The sequence below is a fragment of the Mercenaria mercenaria genome, chromosome 14 (assembly GCF_021730395.1).
Source record: "Mercenaria mercenaria strain notata chromosome 14, MADL_Memer_1, whole genome shotgun sequence".
NCBI classification, from domain to species: Eukaryota; Metazoa; Mollusca; class Bivalvia; order Venerida; family Veneridae; genus Mercenaria; species Mercenaria mercenaria.
In genome coordinates, this window is record NC_069374.1 from 31,550,438 (window position 1) to 31,568,323 (window position 17,886).

At 34.8% G+C, this 17,886-nt stretch overlaps 1 protein-coding gene across 4 annotated transcripts in view; it reads right to left on the reverse strand.

The window, feature by feature from the left end:
- Positions 1–17,886, reverse strand: part of LOC123527172 (synaptotagmin-1-like) — a 44,098-nt gene that overhangs the window by 13,772 nt on the left and 12,440 nt on the right. The window contains exon 1 of one of the 4 annotated variants that reach the window (XM_053523171.1): positions 11,252–11,486. The exons of 2 other annotated variants lie outside the window; for them this stretch is intronic. The gene's annotated coding sequence lies outside the window, so the exon portion shown is untranslated. Of the gene's footprint in view, positions 1–9,468; positions 9,894–11,251; positions 11,487–17,886 lie in introns of those variants that run through there. One more of the 4 variants, XM_053523170.1, reaches the window with a different exon arrangement.

The window sequence follows — 17,886 nt, forward strand, 5'->3', positions numbered from 1 at the left end:
TTTAGAATCTTTGATAAAGTCTAATTGTCTACCATACTGAAGAATTGGGCAAAAATCGATTCTATTATCTTTCCTTGTTTATTGAGATAGACTTACAGTACAAAACTACCCTTTGTACAATGAATTTTAAAGAAGTTGCTAACAAATGCTTGTTTTTTATTTCATTGTTTTTTTTATTCCATTCCTTTAAAAACAAGATTCACATAACTGAAAAAGCTTATAATAATTATGCATATCTAAAGACTTCTTAAAAACCACATCATATATAGATTTCCTTTATGTAATTGTAAACTGTGTAAAACTGTAACTTTCATTTTCCGAGTAAACAAGCTTGTAAAACGTCGAACTTCATATATTCATTATATGAAGTACAACGAAACAAAATAAACTGAAAAACTGTTTAAAATTTTGTTGCTCCCTGCGGAATAGTTCAACACCTGTTCTACCTGGTATTTTCATTTTCAGGAGCGTTCACTGAATATTGATACAAAACATCTTTCACCGGAAATCGTTACATAGTTTTTCTTTTTTCTTTCTTTCTTGAAACCTGCCAATGATTCAAAGCAGATCTTGGATATTCTTACTTCTGGGGAAAACATGGCTACGTTACCTTTGCCACGCTCGGCCAAAAATGCATGACTTGAAAAGTCAAGAAATTGTCTATGGAGTTTGTGTCTTTATTCTGTCTGTTTTTCTTTTCAGAAAATGTTATCAAAGAGGACTTCATACCACAACAGGAACAATTAATGCATATACATGACACTGTGACTGTGACCTAACGCCATCTTAACAACCAACAATTTCAGATTTTAGTTCATTGTAGGAAAAAGCAACAGAAAGTATAAATGATAAAATGACTACAGACGTAATGTTAAAACGAAAGTACACGTTTCAGTGTAGTACAAATGAAGTATAATTTGAGTAAACATATTTTGTTGTTTTTGTCCTTCAAATAAAGCGAAGAGATCCTGGTTATGGGTTACACTGTCCAAAATCATATGGGTTTAAAAACACTTTCAAACACTGAGCACATTTTCTCCTGACTTACAAATAAATGAAATGTTTCGTGGCTTCACATCATTTTGTTCGAGCGACGAGGCCATGGTGTATAGTTTTAAGGATTTTGTAAAGTGTGTACTGCTATAGAATATTTCTATGAGAGTTCACCAGTCAGCTAGAAGAACTCATAATAGATCAGTAAAATAAACAAAAATAATAATAATAATAAGGTATATGCAAATCGTAATAGTCTTAGTATTTCGTTTCGATTAAGGCTTTTGATCTGGTGTGGTTTTTGTATATATTTTCTGCCGAGATGGTTTGATCATTATTGCATTCATCAACAATACATTTATATGCTAATACGTGACGTTCTAGTATTACATAGACTTTTGTTTAACACTTACATTTCTTCTCCATTCTACAAGATTTATTCATTCATATATGCTCGTTTCAACAAAGGGTGAATATGAAACTTAATTTTGCTGCGAAAGTATTGTAAATTATTGTTTTACCTCCCACCAGATTCTAGCTCTTTCACTGGTTGAGTAGTGTCTATTTGTTGCCCTCTATATTTCTATAGAGGGTCAGTGGGGTGACCCTACATGAGAATTGCAATTCAAAATGGCGGAAATTAAAGCAATAAGATAAGTTGTTGAATTAAAGCAAAATATTTCTTCTTTAATTATGATTTAACGTTTCAATTTTAAGGTTGACTATTCAATGAATGAGCTAGCTATCCTACTTGCCCGGGAGAAGTAATTAAGTGGTCGATAAAACAAATCAATTATTGGGTTTGTTATTGACCCTCTACGGAAATATTTAGGGTCAGTATGCTTTATAGAGAGCTCGGCTTCGCCTCGCCCTCTATAAAGCATACTGGCCCTACATATTTCCATATAGGGTCAGTAACAAACCCAATAATAAATAGATCTTTATCTGCATGTAATTATGGACATTTTGAACATCAACTACATTTGTAATTCGCATGTACATATATTTCGTATATACTGTGTCTTATCTGTATTTAATTGTAAATTGTATGATTCACATGCTCTTCATTAATGGAGGAAATAAAGAAATATATTCAAGTGCATGAATATTTTACTAAAAGGGAATGTAAAATCTAGTTCTTATGGTGGCATATTTCTGCCAACCACATATCCACTTATTTATGTAGACAGTTTTCTCTAAAAAATGTCACATATTCAGTTATTATCTGGCAAGTGGCAAAATCGCGTGTTATCCAGATAATTATGTTAACAGGCCCACTTCTGCCATCCACATATTCACATAAATATTAAGTGGTTATTGTGAAAGTTTTCTTGATATCCAGTTAATATTCGTACCCAGATTGGCGATTAACGGTTAGACTTTCGTCCCCTACTAGTATACGGATTTGTCACGGTATAGAACTTGAATATTGAAACGGGGAGAAAATGTATAGGCGGCCGCGCGCGGCGTAGCTCAGTCGGTACAGCATTGGAACGGTATTTCGAGGCCCTGGCTGGCTGCATCCTGTGACATTTGGCACCCAGCGTGAGGCCTTGACGGCATTACACTGGTTAGTCTCCGACGCCTGTAATTGCTTGACACCTGTAATTGCTTGATTTATAAAGTACCCGCTGAAATTCGAGGACGATTTTCAAAATTGTTGGGAAATATGTCACGGTATAGAACTTGAATATTGAAACGGGGAGAAAATGTGTAGGCGGTCGGGTAGCTCAGTCCGTAGATTATCGGAACGGTATTCCGAGGTCCCGGGTTCGAGTCTAGGTCTGGCTTCACATTTTTCTCGCCCTGTGATAGAATGAATTAGTGTATATCCACCTCATCCCCTACCACCACCCCTAATGGTTTGTGCCTATAGATATGAATTGGAATGATAAATTTGCATAATTGTTATGCCCCTTTATGTATTTTCATTTATTCCGTAATGATAGGGGACGATTGATTACGGGATATTGCCAGTCATAACTGACTAACTAACAAAAATCAAGATACCTAGTTAACGTAAGTGAATATGTGGATGGCAGTAGTGGGCACTAACAGGCAGTTTTGCCCTGTTAAGAAACTTGAGTGGATAACAAGCAGTTTTGTCACTTGCCAGATAATAACTGAATAAGGGACATTTTTACGAAAAATTTCGAGATAAATAAGTGGATATGTGGTTGGCAGAAATATGCCACCATAAGTTCCGGAAAATAAATCCATTCATTAAAAAATTTTACTTCAAGAGATCTAACCTGCATATATTTTATTGACTGAGCTTCAAACACCTGTGGTTTTATTTTTTTGTTGGTAATAAGGGTGTCAACACTCGATGTTAAAGACGCTCGCTGCAGTTTCTTGTATGAGAGATGGGGCAAAAAGTTCCTAATAATAGAATTTATTCAAACTTTGTACATGAACACAGCCTCATATTAGAAACAGAAAAATGCAAAAACAATTATAGGCAACCATGCTTGTTTAGGAGTTATTTGCCTTTAAAACTAGATTTTTCTTCAAATTTGCATATTCAAGGGCAGATAACTCCTGAACAAGAGTGTTGACCTTCGATCTTTTTTGCATAACTTTGTTGTGTTTATATACAAAGTTTGAACAAATTGGGAAATGTTTTACCCAAAACTGCCGCAACCGTCCTTTAGGCGTCAGAATGGTTAAAGAGAAACATTACTTGGAATCATAACATTATTATTTCTGGAAACATGAATATTTATTACGTTTTTTACTCAAATTAAAAAGGTGGTACCACTTCAATCATAAAATTGTATACATATGTAGATAACAAGATAATTTTCTCCATATTTATCTAGCTAAAGTGAATCTGTTCGCGAACCTAGAATCAAAATGCCGTTGTTTAAAATGTGGCTCAACCACCTCTTTTGTCTTGAATAGATTTTATTTTGCATGTTAAATTACCATTTTGCGATAATTGTAGAAGTTCATGTATAAGTAGAAATCATTAAATTATGCATAGGCTTTATTTGGGCAGCTAATATTTTTTGTTTTTAACGCAAAGTTAAAAGACTTATGGAATAGGATATCTCACGGCAGATAGACGCAGTGCGAAAAAGTAATAAGGACAATGTCTTGTATGAGGGTCGGCGTTTCCTGAGTTGGACTGTCCCTTTTTTATGTAGAGATGTCTGAACATACGCATATTAGTGCTGTAGTGTATAGTAAAGTTCCTGACTCCTAACGCGGACATTTTTTTTTTTGGTATTTAACATCAACATTTTGACTCCAGTGCGTAGCAAAACCTTTCTTTTTTGTTATTTTTAAACAGGGAGACAATAATTTAACTAGCACGCTCTCACATTCGACTTGAATTGCTATGGCGTAAATCACCAAGTTTTATTATTGTTGTAAATTTAGCAGCTAGTCTTATTAAAGTTGATTTATTAATTGATTCTACTGATGTGAAACTTTGACCTCTGCTACTAGAGATGTCATTCACCAGTTACCCTCATAAATTGCTTGGGACTGGAGTGTGTATCATTTTATCAGGGTATGTTGTCATCATGTACCATCGTAAACATGTCTGATCTGTTAGAGTTAGAGGTTGCTCCATATTTGGGATGGTACCATCAGTCAACGGTTATCCTCATAAATATTAGGGGTAATCTTTGTCTTTCATCACTATGATACACTCCAAATATGGGAGGGTACCTGCTTTTGTATATAAGCCTAGGTCAGAACTTGGGAGGGGAATTCTTTACTTTTGGCTCGGACTTTGAAAATGACAGATCATAGAAACAAAAAATGAAATACTTTACAGTTATAATCATAAGTGACTTTAGACCAGATGAATGAGAGAATTATAATTTTGACAACATTATTTCCATCATTTAGACTATTTATCCATCACATAATAAACTGATGTAGTAAACTGGATTTTAAGTGTATTTTATCTATGGAGTATAAACACCCTCACCCGAACCTACGTTTTTCAACATTATACACCATTGACTATTTTTGTCTGAACAATGGCGGAAGATATTTCATAAAGTGTAACAGGAAACGCAACATATCTAGTATTCAAGGCGCCAACAAAAACACCATTATTACAAATGAGCCAGAAACAGTTTGCCATTGTTTATTGTGTAATTATGACATTACTGAGCTAATAACCAGAAATGAACGTTTTGTTTTTAATGAGAAATACAGATATGCATTTACACTCTATCATCATAATGACGCTATCGATTTGAACATTTGAGCCGCACCATGAGAAAACCAACATAGTGCATCCACGCAGTCTGGTCAGGATCCACGCTGTTCGCTAATGGTTTCTCTAATTGCAATAAGCTTTGAAAGCGAACAGCATGGATCCTGACCAGACTGCGCGGATGCGCAGGCTGGTCTCCATGCTGGTCGCAAACACATTATGTTGGTTTTCTCATGGTGCGGCTCATTTTAACTGCCTGCAGGAGTCCAAACGACATGCAACATGTGGTAGTTTTAATTGTGTTATTGTGAGAGAAGCCATGATTAATTCAGAGTCTACAAAAACATAAAATTTTCTATTTAGATGGCGAAGTACTCAGAATTACTGGATTCTGATAACCTGAAGGTTCAATCCAACTAAATACCAGAGTACGCAATGCCGAAAAAAGGAGTTCAATGCACCACTGATTAAGGTATTCTGATAGAAATGTTGTAAGTGCAGTTTAATTAGACAGAAATTCTTATGTGAACGATTAAACATCCAATCAATAAAAATAGAAATATACTGACAATCGTGAGGCAGCTAGCAGCTACTTCTTATGGTGCTAAAATAAAACACTTATGTATAAATATTGTCCTTATACTCCTCTTTTGGTGTCCTATACCTCGTCATTATGTCCCGCGGTTACACAGAAAACTAGATAGTTATGTTATCAAAAAGTATCTTAATTAAAATGCCTTGTATTGTTAAAACACAGTGTAAACGTTTTAGTTATTACAAAACATCTATATACAGAAACACTGAACTGACGAATACTATAAATGAAAACACAGTCAACCGAACACGGTTAAATAATGAAACTATAAAACAAAAGAAGAGGGGCATGATGGCCGTAATATCGCCCACCTGACTTAAATGGGTAAACTATTTCTTGGTAGAGGACCTGTTCACAATGATACATGTATTTGCCAAATATCTAAGGTTTAAGGCAGGAAGTTTTCCGTTCATTATTATGTAAATCAAGTGACCCCCTTTGCAGGGCAAACTGAAAGTTTTGACTTCAGGGGCAACATCTTAATGGACTAGTACATTACCACTAAAAAACAACTGTCTGAGTTCTAGGTCTTGCAGCCTCAGATAAGAAGACTTTTAAAAAAAATTCTTATATAAGTCTATGTAAAAATGGCCTTTGCGCGGGGACAATTTTGATCCAAGCGGCATGATTAGAACAAACTTTACAAAGACCAAAGCTTTAAGCCTTGAGGTTTTAGACAAGCAGATTTTGTAAAGTTTATACTGTATAAGTCTATGATAAACACGTGAACCACCGGGCGGGGCCTATTTTGACCCCAGGGACATGATTAAACACTTGGTAGAGAGCTACTACACCATGCTAAATGCCAAATATCTACTCTTTAGCCCTTCAGATTTTAGACAAGAAGAATGTTAATACTTGAGCCGCGCCATGAGAAAATCAACATAGTGGTTTTGCGACCAGCATGGATCCAGACCAGCCTGCGCATCCATGCTGCTGTTCGCTAACGGTTTCTCTAATTGCAATAGGCTTTGGAAACGAACAGCATGGATTCTGACCAGACTGCGCGGATGCGCAGGCTGGTCTGGATCCATGCTGGTCGCAAAGCCACTTTGTTGGTTTTCCCATGGCGCGGCTCTTATGTTTCTTGCATAAGTCTATGAAAAACAAGTGGGACAAACCTTGACCCCAGGAGCATGATTTGAACAAATTTCATATATAGTAATCATTATTTTATATATTTAAAGGCTATGTAAACAAGTGAACCCCAGTGTGGGGCCAATTTTAACCACATGGGCATGAATTGAATAAAGCTAGACAGTGCTACACACTAAACTTCTAACCTCTGGGCTTTGCGGTTTAAGAGATTTTCATTCTTTTCCAGCTCAAGCCGAATTCTGCATGGGATTGAATTATTTGTACCAGCTGGTAGAAAAAAATTCGATAAAAAGTCAGACCAAGTTTCGTCAACTTCCACTAAATAGTTTCCGAGAAGAAAATTGTTCAAGTAATTATACTGACGGAGGACAATGACCATCCAAGTATACTAATTTAGCTCATCCTAAACCAAAGTCATGTGACATAACGAACCTTAGAACATCGTATCCAACATAATAGGGCTAATGGCGGAGTAATTTGTAGAAAATTAACTCTGTTTCATCGCATCATGACTGTAAAACATGTATAACGGAACACATGACAATTTACTCATATACAATTTCACTGTAATGTATAACGGAGCACATAAACAATTTCACTGTATAGTATAACGGAGCACATGTACAATTTCACTGTAATGTATAACGGAGCACATATACAATTTCACTGTAATGTATAACGGAGCACATACAATTTCACTGTAATGTATAACGGAGCACATATACAATTTCACTGTAATTTATAACGGAGCACATATACAATTTCACTGTAATGTATAACGGAGCACATATACAATTTCACTCGAAACACTTATTCTACCGAATGTGTTATTTTATAGAATCTTATTACAGACTCAGTAGCGTGAGAAATCGTTACACTGTGAATGCATGCAATATTTGCACATCTTTTGTAAAAGAAACAATATAAATTCAAAAGGGGGCTTCCAATTTTAAACAGAGTGCCTGTCATGCCTTCTAGTACATTAGTCAACTTCTGACCGGAAGTATGTATCCACGTGCTAGTCCATGCCTGAAACCTAAGTATGCTTCTAAACCTAACTCTATTTTTATCTAAGTAATAAAAGTAGTACTAGAATAAAATCGGAAGATTCGGGTTTTGTGCAACAGAACGCCAACCATATCCAGCCTCCAAGGCGCCTACACAAAACAGATCCTAATGAGCTGGAGAAAAGACAGATGGTTTTCATCTGTTAATGATGTAATTATGACATTCTGCCTTGCGGAGCTTATTATCAGATGATAAACTTTTTTTGAATGAGAAACACAAATATATACGATACATTAATGTTCTATCAACATAATAACGATGTTAATTTGAACATATGACATGTCCGTAGGTGTTCTTATGACATGCAACATATGGGTGTTCTAGTAGCGTTAATGGGTATGATTAATGGAAAAAAGTCCTCCGTCAAGGGTTCAAAAGTCAGTCATTGATTCAAAATTAGAAGCTTAATTTCAATACAAAAAACATATTATTCAAACAAATTGATATTACGTGGAACATTTACTATAATAGCAATTCCATGTGTCCTTTGTAAATGTATGTGGAAATTCAAGAGCGCATTTTGGGGAATCTGAGTAAGCTTAACATGATATTAATAAAATCGATTTTTCAGGTGAAATACAGAAACTGTTTGCTTGTCTTTGACAGTTTTACAGTTTTACAATTTTACATTACATATGGAATTACAAACTGAAATAGAAAAAGAAATAGCCACAATGACTAACAAAATAATAAAAACTATACCTCCTTATTTCTCTCTTTCTCTTTTTTTTTTTGTTTTTTTTTTGTTTTGTTGTTTTTAGAATTTCCGTTGATAATAAGTTGTAATAAAAGTAGAAAATGGTATGATAATTTATTGCTTAAAATAGAATTTCTGCCTTCTTTTATTGATGCGAACAAAAATGTATAGTAACTACAAAAAGTACAATAAACCACTGATACACTATGAGTGAATACAAAACGACAAAACTACGGACGGTCAGTCGTTTAGGAAATGACCATACAAGATTCGGCCTGAAGTGGTAATATCTTATCAAGTCTGCACCAACTCCTTATAACAGTAAATCAGGAGATAGGCCAGTATAAATATATAAACTAGATTCAATAAAAATAACTCGAAATACCCTAACTCTAACTGTTATATATACGAGACCCTTCATTTAAATATTTCCATAAAAATCAAAAGGCCATAAATACGGTGGAAATGGCCTGATCCGAAAAAACCAATCTGTAAGAACATATTCAGCAAATAGATGACGTTTAAGCAAATTCAAACAAAATCTTTCAGATAGTAGGTTATAGGGTAGACTTGTTATACTTTACTTTCTATTTTTATCAAGACCAACCAAGTTTTGCAAAAATGTCAATAATTGTAAGAAAAGACGGACAAACGGACAGTTAATATACAGTCAGTCGAGCGAAACATCTTCCATCACAACATTGGGGAAGTATCGAAAATTTCGCTTTAAGTTTATAGTTCGTCACTTATTTTAATATAAAAGACAAAATGTAAACAGAATGTTAAACCTTTAAAAAATACAATAAGAGATATAAGGATACAACAAAAAATCAAACTCACACCAGTGGATGTGTCTTTGCTGTTGTTTTACTATTCCTTTGGAACTTTCCAGGAACTGCGTACACCTTATGTAATATGTCATAAATAAAAACTAACAATTTTTTCAACAGTTATCAAACACGTTCAAACATATTGTGCCACCATTGTGTTATATCATACACGCAGTGTTAATTAATATATACAATCATAATTACAGAGAGTGTTCCGCCACATAATAACATCAATTTATATTTTCATTACACATTTTCAATCACAAGCACAAATGAAATTATATCTCACTTCAGAAGACGTACAATTTTATATGCAATACTGTTCTTTCTCTGAAAACTAAGTAAATAACTAAAAAATCACTCAACTGACAAACATTAATCGAAGCACAATGTAGCTCAATCATTAGAAATTCTACAGTGGACACAAATGGAACTCATTCATGCCGACGTGCTAAACCAGAAAACAAAACTTAACAAAAAATGAACGATACACAATGTCATTCCTTCATGAGAACATGGTTTCATTTTCTACAGCGAAAATAATTTAGCTAATGGCGGAGGAAATTCTAGAACATTATCCCCGCGTTCATCGCATTACGACTACAAAGTTATAGCGCAGCAGAGTTTATTCACATTATTATAGTTTTAGCTGAAGAACTTTATGATATTTTATACGACAACAATTCCGTTCCTTGAGAAACCATTACGAAACAAATGTGATCATTGCCAGTAAACCATAAATATATAATATATATCTAATTATTAATGGCGCTTTGAAATTGTAAACGCAAAATATTTCTGCGCACTTTCGAGAAGTCAGCTACCACGCTCTCCCCTATTATCAGCAACCATTATGACAAGATATAGACAGGAAACACACTAATCACCTCAGTTGTAAGACAAACTTCGGCGCCCTATGATATGAAATCCATTAACGCAGGAGTCAGTTGATCTGCTATGAGGTATAGCTTATTCGGGTACACATATTTTTACTCCGAAGCAACATGCACGTGACTGATTTTATTTACATTAATTTTGACATTGCAAGTAAATGAAATGTACTATACATGTATAGTAAGCAAACTGATAAATCATCCAAGTCTTAACGCAGAGGCTATACGTTACTAGAAAGCGAGGTTTTACACATAAAAAGCTAATATTTAAAACTGTAACTTTACGATCTTTCACTTGTTGCTAGTTTTCATTACTTAACCTAAAAATGAACCTGCAAATTCATTACTCTGACAATTTTACGCTAACTCACTGTATTTCGAATCAAATGAAAGCTGAATAATTTTAGTATAAAATAAAACAGGACATGTCCATACTAAATAAGTGAATAGATGAAAATAAAAACATATTATCCTCCTGTTTATTATATAACATATGACATTTGTCTCCTTGTAATAAAAAATAGTTGAAACAGGTTGGTGTAGTGTTTTAATGAGAAACACCTTAGCATTCTATCAATGCTGTTTCTGTGAACATTTGACTTGCCCCTAGCTCTCGTCATGACATGCAACATGTGGCAGTTTCAACAGCTTTGTTGTGGTAGAATCCATGTTAGTGCAAGTCTACACAACATTTACTTTCCACTTTATGATAAATTGTTAAAATGATGTATGCATTATAATAAACAGACCAGTTGCCCCAATAAATGTTTTCATAAACTATATTCTCGAAAGTACTATTTATTGCTGAAATATTTCTTTCATATAAAGATCAAGTTTCGGAAAATAATAATAATAATAATAATAATAATAATAAAAATAGTAATAATTTATTTTAATTACCTGTGTCCACGAACAAAAATTAAATGAAAATCGATTTTCTCGCAGCTGCAACAGTATACGCAGGGAGTGTTGTTTTTCTTTCTTTCTTCTTAAACAAAAAAGCTCTGACTAAACTAGAAATGCTTGAGTGCAAGTATTACAACAACTATGGGAATGTAATAACACAAACCTCAGTCTAACACAGTTATATTCATTACAATAAAATTTGAATAAATATATATCCAAAACTGCCAGATAACAAAACCAAACGTAACATAGTATCACTCCAACATGACAACATTGAAAATATTTTAGCAAACGGCTGAGTAAATTACGGAAAATTATCCCAATTCCATCGCATTATGACTGTACCATTATAAGGCATAATAGCTCAAAACGAGAAGGTTCATTCATGTACAAATGCATTTCAAGTTAACGCAACATGAACATACTTTCTGAGAAAGTTTCGTGTTACAAAATTAATGTAATAGATAATGGGCTTTTAGAAGCATTACTTTGTTTTGGTCCGTAGAGAATCGTTTTTGTGCCACGTCTGAATATAGTATTATATAAATACAATACACATAAGATAAACATCATTGTAAAAACTGTCATCTGACTGAAGCGTTTTTAAGTCACAATTATAAAACACTCAAAATATTTTTTATTATGTCAGTCAATGATTCGAATCTGTCTCAGATTTTATAAAAACGATTTTATAACAAAAATGAGTTTTCTTTTTTCAGTGCATACAATCTTAGTGAAAATGTACTTTTAGCAAAAATTTACAAAAATAATCCCACGACCAGCTCAGCAAAAAAAAAAATGTCTGCGTGGTGTGGGAGGATATTTGCGACTGAAAAGAAACATACATTCTGCGAAGAATAGATGAGTGGATTGAAATTGCCTTAGCTTGGTCCCTATAAAAAAACTAATTTAAAAAAGTTTGAAAACAAACGCGAATGCCAGATCTAATTAAACTTGTTACATTGTATCAAAAAAAAATAAAATGCAGAGTAACAAGTTTTAGAGAGGGATTCGAACCTGTTTTGCATTTGAGCCGCGCCATGAGAAAACCAACATAGTGCGTTTGCGACCAGCATGGATCCAGACCAGCCTGCGCATCCGCGCAGTCTGGTCAGGATCCATGCTGTTCGCTAACAGTTTCTCTAATTGCAATAGGCTTTGAAAGCGAACAGCATGTATCCTGTCCAGACTGCGCGGATGCGCAGGCTTGTCTCATGCCATGAATATCCTACCACTTTAGATTTCATACAGTTTGCCGGGTTTTAGTGATGAATGTGGCCAGTCTATCCCTCTGATCCATGACACTCCGTGCAAAGCATGGTTGCAAATTCATTCCGTGCAAAGCATGGTTGTAAATTATCTAAATACATGTACACTGCTGACTAGCGTACAAATTAAACCAACTATCAGTCAAATCGAGTCTGCAATATTTACTATTTGTTTTGTCCTCGTTGTCATTAATCATGTTACAATCTAAATATTTTAAGATTTTGTACCAATTGCAAATTAGCTCAGTGGTAAAGCATACAGTCCATGTTAAACAAATCTTTTACCGTGTGGGTTCGAAACTCACCATCGACATTATTTTTTTTCTCGTAAACATTTAGATTCCTTCATGAACTATGTGACAACACAACAGAGAAGTATCATAAGCCGATATGGCAGGTTAGAAAAGTTTACCATTATATCAAAGATGATATTGACTAAATGCATGCATTTAAGCCATGCAAATAATAAACATACTGTTGTTTTATATAAAGGCATACATACAAATACAAACCATCAAAGAAAGAAACAAAAATATGGGAATGAAAATGAAAACGAAAAGAAAAAACACATACACACACACACAAAGACAAAACATGAAAAAAACTCACGTAGATTCGACCCCACAAAATGATTACGCGCAAGACCAAGACCCCTAGCTCCAAGATCAAGTTTACACTTGGAATTCAAATGAAAGGTTAAAAGGGTATGTTTCATATCCGGTTCGTAACTCTGTCATTAATCAAGAAATTTCGAAATTAATTAGCAGAAATATTCCCCGATAACGAGAAAACGTGTCGTGCATAACAACCAGACCTCTGGCTCCACGATCGATGTCACATTTAGAGGTTAACGGTTTTCATGGTGTGTTTCTTGTCAGTTCCATACCTATTTTGTCGATGAAGACATTTTAAAATTACATGGCATAAACGTTCCCTATATTAAAGTGACGTGTCAGACGCAAGTCCAAAATCTCTAGTTTCAAAGTCAAAGTCAAACTTAAGATTAAAAAGCTAACATTTATGTTTCTTGTCCAGTCAATAACTCTGCCATCATCAAACATTATTTGTCACAATTTTCCCTATGATGAGTTAGTGTGTCATGTTCAAGACCCAGACCCTAGCTCTAAGGTCAAGGTTACCTTCGGAGAAATTTTTTCTCTTGTCGAAAAATTAGTCATACCTTAACTATTCTGGCATATTTTACGCATCGAACTGTAGCATTCTTGGACAAACCTCGGGGGCGTTTGTCACTAATAGTCCCATCTCTTGTTTGAGCTTCAATTCTAACTTTGAGAGTTATATATATTTGTACTTATCCCTTTAAAATGTCAAGGTCAGTAGTGGCTATTGTCAAGTTACCTTAAAGACACACTACAAACTAACTGTAACCTTTTGTATTTCCATAATGCTGTCTGACTAAAGTACATCTCCTATTACGCTATACTTAGGATCTGAAGACGTGCTATTGATAGCCTCGTTCTGACGACCATTCCGTTAGCCAGGCAGAAGGCTTACTTACTACATTTTGTAAGAATAAAAAATCTGTAAGCGACTGGTCCCGGATTCGAGTCCCTTAATCTTTGACATTCGAACAAATCGTCTCATTGGTTAAAATAAAAAAAAATAGAATTGAGAAAATAAAAAATAGCAATTCTGGAAATCAAAAATGTACAGAAGACGATTAAGAATGGGTCATTCTCGGATCTTCGTTTAGAAGATCAAGTACTTCAGTCAGATTGTTCCATAATTGTAATTATACATTTTTGTATGGAGAAATGAGAAATAACAAGTGTCTAATTACAGATTGACAGTAACAGATATAAGGCTAAGACAATGTATTACTAAATATATTATTCAATTAATGTAGTAGTATGCACGGTACTTCATGTATTAAGGTGAGTTTAGATCACACTGTTTCTATATACAGTGTAAGATAGTTATTATTCTATTTTTTTTTATAAAACTATACTGAGAAGAGAATGACTGAGTAAGTTTGCAGATGAAGTTATGAAAAACCAGACTGAGCTTGTCCACCTGTCATCTCAGTGTAGAATAGTTGTATGATACCAGTATTACCAGAATTATTCGCACAAAGTTCATGTGGGAGGAAAAGTAGACCACTAGGTATTGGTGGGTCTTTAACTCTTCTAACTTGTTAAATACCGATGGATAAAAATAAATGCTATAGCCTATAATTAACGGTCAATGCGACACACCGATAGCCACACGAAAACTACATGCAGATATAGACTTGCCACAGTTCTCTACTGCGAAAATCTAAAGTGGTAATTTTGACCGGGAATTCACGGCATGGGATCCATGCTTGTCGCAAACACACTACGTCGGTTTTCTCATGGCGTGGCTCATTTGTCTGAAACCTGTCTGCTCTACCTACAGCGCTAGCCACTCATTTTGCAAAAGCTCTCTTCTGACTTAGTCAGTCCCATACATTTATTGTATGACAAAGTCAGCCCGATTATCTGGCTACCCGTTTAAAAATAAACTCCTGCAGAAGACAGGCTTCGTTGCCAGTGAAAGCCGTTAGTGTGCTTTATCAAGTTTTATTTTTATCCATGATCTTGTCTTCAACAAGTTTTTCTTGGCAAAACAAGCGCCGAAGAGAGGTTAAACCAAGTGCTAGGCCCAGACAATTATCTGCAAAACTATGTCTCACATTGGACTAGAATATCGTTTCCAAGGCTCATTTATTAATTTGAAGGCTCCATTTCTTGAAAATCGGTCGTTTTTCAGACAGTAATTTTACAGTGAAACATCACATTAAAACAATTTCTCACACCGAGAGATTAATTAAGTCCATTTTTGAAGGCATTTCTACTTGCTAATCGGTCAGCTGCTTGTCGCCATTATGGATAAATGGCAAAGAAGTCTGCTTTCGTTCTGAAATGAGTTTTATTGCATTTGTTTAAAATAATTCTAAAGCCTACGGATATTGACCGTTTTTTCAGTGACTTTGTTTATTTTGATTCGCCGTTTTTCAACAGAATTTCAGTTAAATGTAACCGCCGGCAGTTAACCTAACCAGTACAAACCTGTTCTCCGCAAGTAACTGCCAACTTCCCCACATGAATCAGAGGTGAAAGACAAATGATTTCAGACACATTGTCGTTTATCAAATCGTCACAGAGAACAAACGCCTCGCCTGGGGATCGAACTCACGACCCCGTGATCCGTGCCCTTCCTATAGAGCTAAGCGGGCGAGCTGGTTTTATTAACAGCATAGCCTATTAGGCTTCGTTTGATAAGGAGTTTATTAGGCCTACATTTGTTTAAATAATGATACATGTATACTACATTTACTAACATAAATAAGCACCTCCTCCATAATTTAAAGTAAAATCGTGTTTCAGTACACAGTGGTGATCTATAATTCATGTAATACAAGTTACACAAAATTCAGATGTTAGTGCATGTTGAAGACAAGTACACTGCCGGTACCATTTCTTCGAAATTGCCTGACTATTCTAAAATTTAGCACGTATAAAATTCATCAAAATCGTATATTGACTTTTATTTTTGTCAAACAGAAAATATTTTGCTGAATATTTATTTCGGTACGGTGGAATTACCGAAATTACTTATATACAAAGTAACGCATTGTGCGACGCATTAACATGTCTACGTTTTGTTTACACCAACGTCACATTCGAGAGCGTTTTGCAACGTAAATCCCCCCCCCCCCCCCCCCGCCCCCAAACTTTTATAACTGAAAGTCCTGGTCAATGTATTTATGAAAAATCGATATGATTAATGCCTGTGTGTTGCATAACACGGTTCAGAGTTCAAATGCGAAAGAGTTGAATCACGGAGGCGTTTATCCCTAGTTGTTAATGTTTAAACCATCTGAACGATGAACTAGTAAATCAGACCATACCATAAACTAAAAGGAGGCCTTGCTTACTTTCATTTTAACATACCCATTAAAACATGGTGATAATAAATATACTGAACCTAGTTAATACATACGTGTAACTGTTGGAATGAACTTGGCGTCATGCGGCTATTTGACGTCATAATTGACGTCATAATATTCTCTCACCGGTCCGCGTGTCAATCGTTGTTTATCACAGATTTTAACACGACTTGATTCATTTTCCTATTAAACAAAGCAGGCTGAAAGTTGTGTGTTATTTTACAACAATTCACTGTTCTGACGTCACAATTATTACGTTATAGCGTCAAACGGCATAGCGGCGCATTGATAAAGAAAGCAACAAAAAACAGGCAAATATTTGACGGATGTGGTCAAGAATGTGCTTAAAAGTCCTTGGTAACGTGTTAGAATCGAAATAATATATCTCATTTAATGATTTACTCTTGAATAAAATCATTGTTTGTCGTTCAGATGCGTATTATCATATCACTCGGGCTGCGTCCTCGTGATATAGATCTAATTCCTTCGCATCTGAACTCCAACACAACAAATCACTGGATGAAATAGATCTATATTATTTCTTAGATTTACTACGTTTGACTTTCTTCTTTACAAAAGAAATCAAATGGTATCATGACATAATTGATATTCGATACTGATCTGATCGATCCGAATGAGAGTTTCACGGGCGGCAATCACATTTTAAACAACACAGAATCACCATTGGATGATTGGTAGGCCCTATATCAGAATCACAAATGGTACCTACAGGTATTTATTGTGTAAAGCTGATAAGTATACATATTAGGATAATCTTCCTTAGTGATCAGATGAAACAATTTTCAAAAACTTTGAGTAGATTTGATAAAGTAAAATGTCTACTGATTTGAACCAACAGAACAATTGATTAAACGATTACTAATGGGCAAAAGAAAGTCTGTGCAGTGTGAAATTTATCACAATTTGCCTTGAAAAGCTTATAATAAAATACTGTTTTAATGAGCAAATAAAAAGAAAGAAACAAAGAAAGATGTCCTACTTTCAGTATTTGCTCATTACGATTTTCTCCGATGAATAACTTGATTTACTAGCGTCCAAATCACGAAGGTTTTCTCGCTTGCTTTAAACCATTGCAATTAATGTTTTCAGATGTCTTAATCTCGATGTTAAGGACAGAGATTTAGTAGATTGTGTTTTACATATTTACGCCGAGTTTAAAGTGTTCAATGCAGAATGGAAATGATTCGCTTTGTTTGTTTCAAAACATTTCTTGTTTTCATTTAAAGACAACTGTTGTCGATATGAGCTTTATCAAGAACATGTGCAGGCGTTTAAAAAGTTCTTTATTGCCAGTATGTAACAATTTCTAAAGTGCAAATTATTGTTATGAGCAATTATACAAGACGGTTAAAACGTTCATCATATCCATGTAGCTTGATTATGCCCGATGTTTTATTGCTAAAACCCCT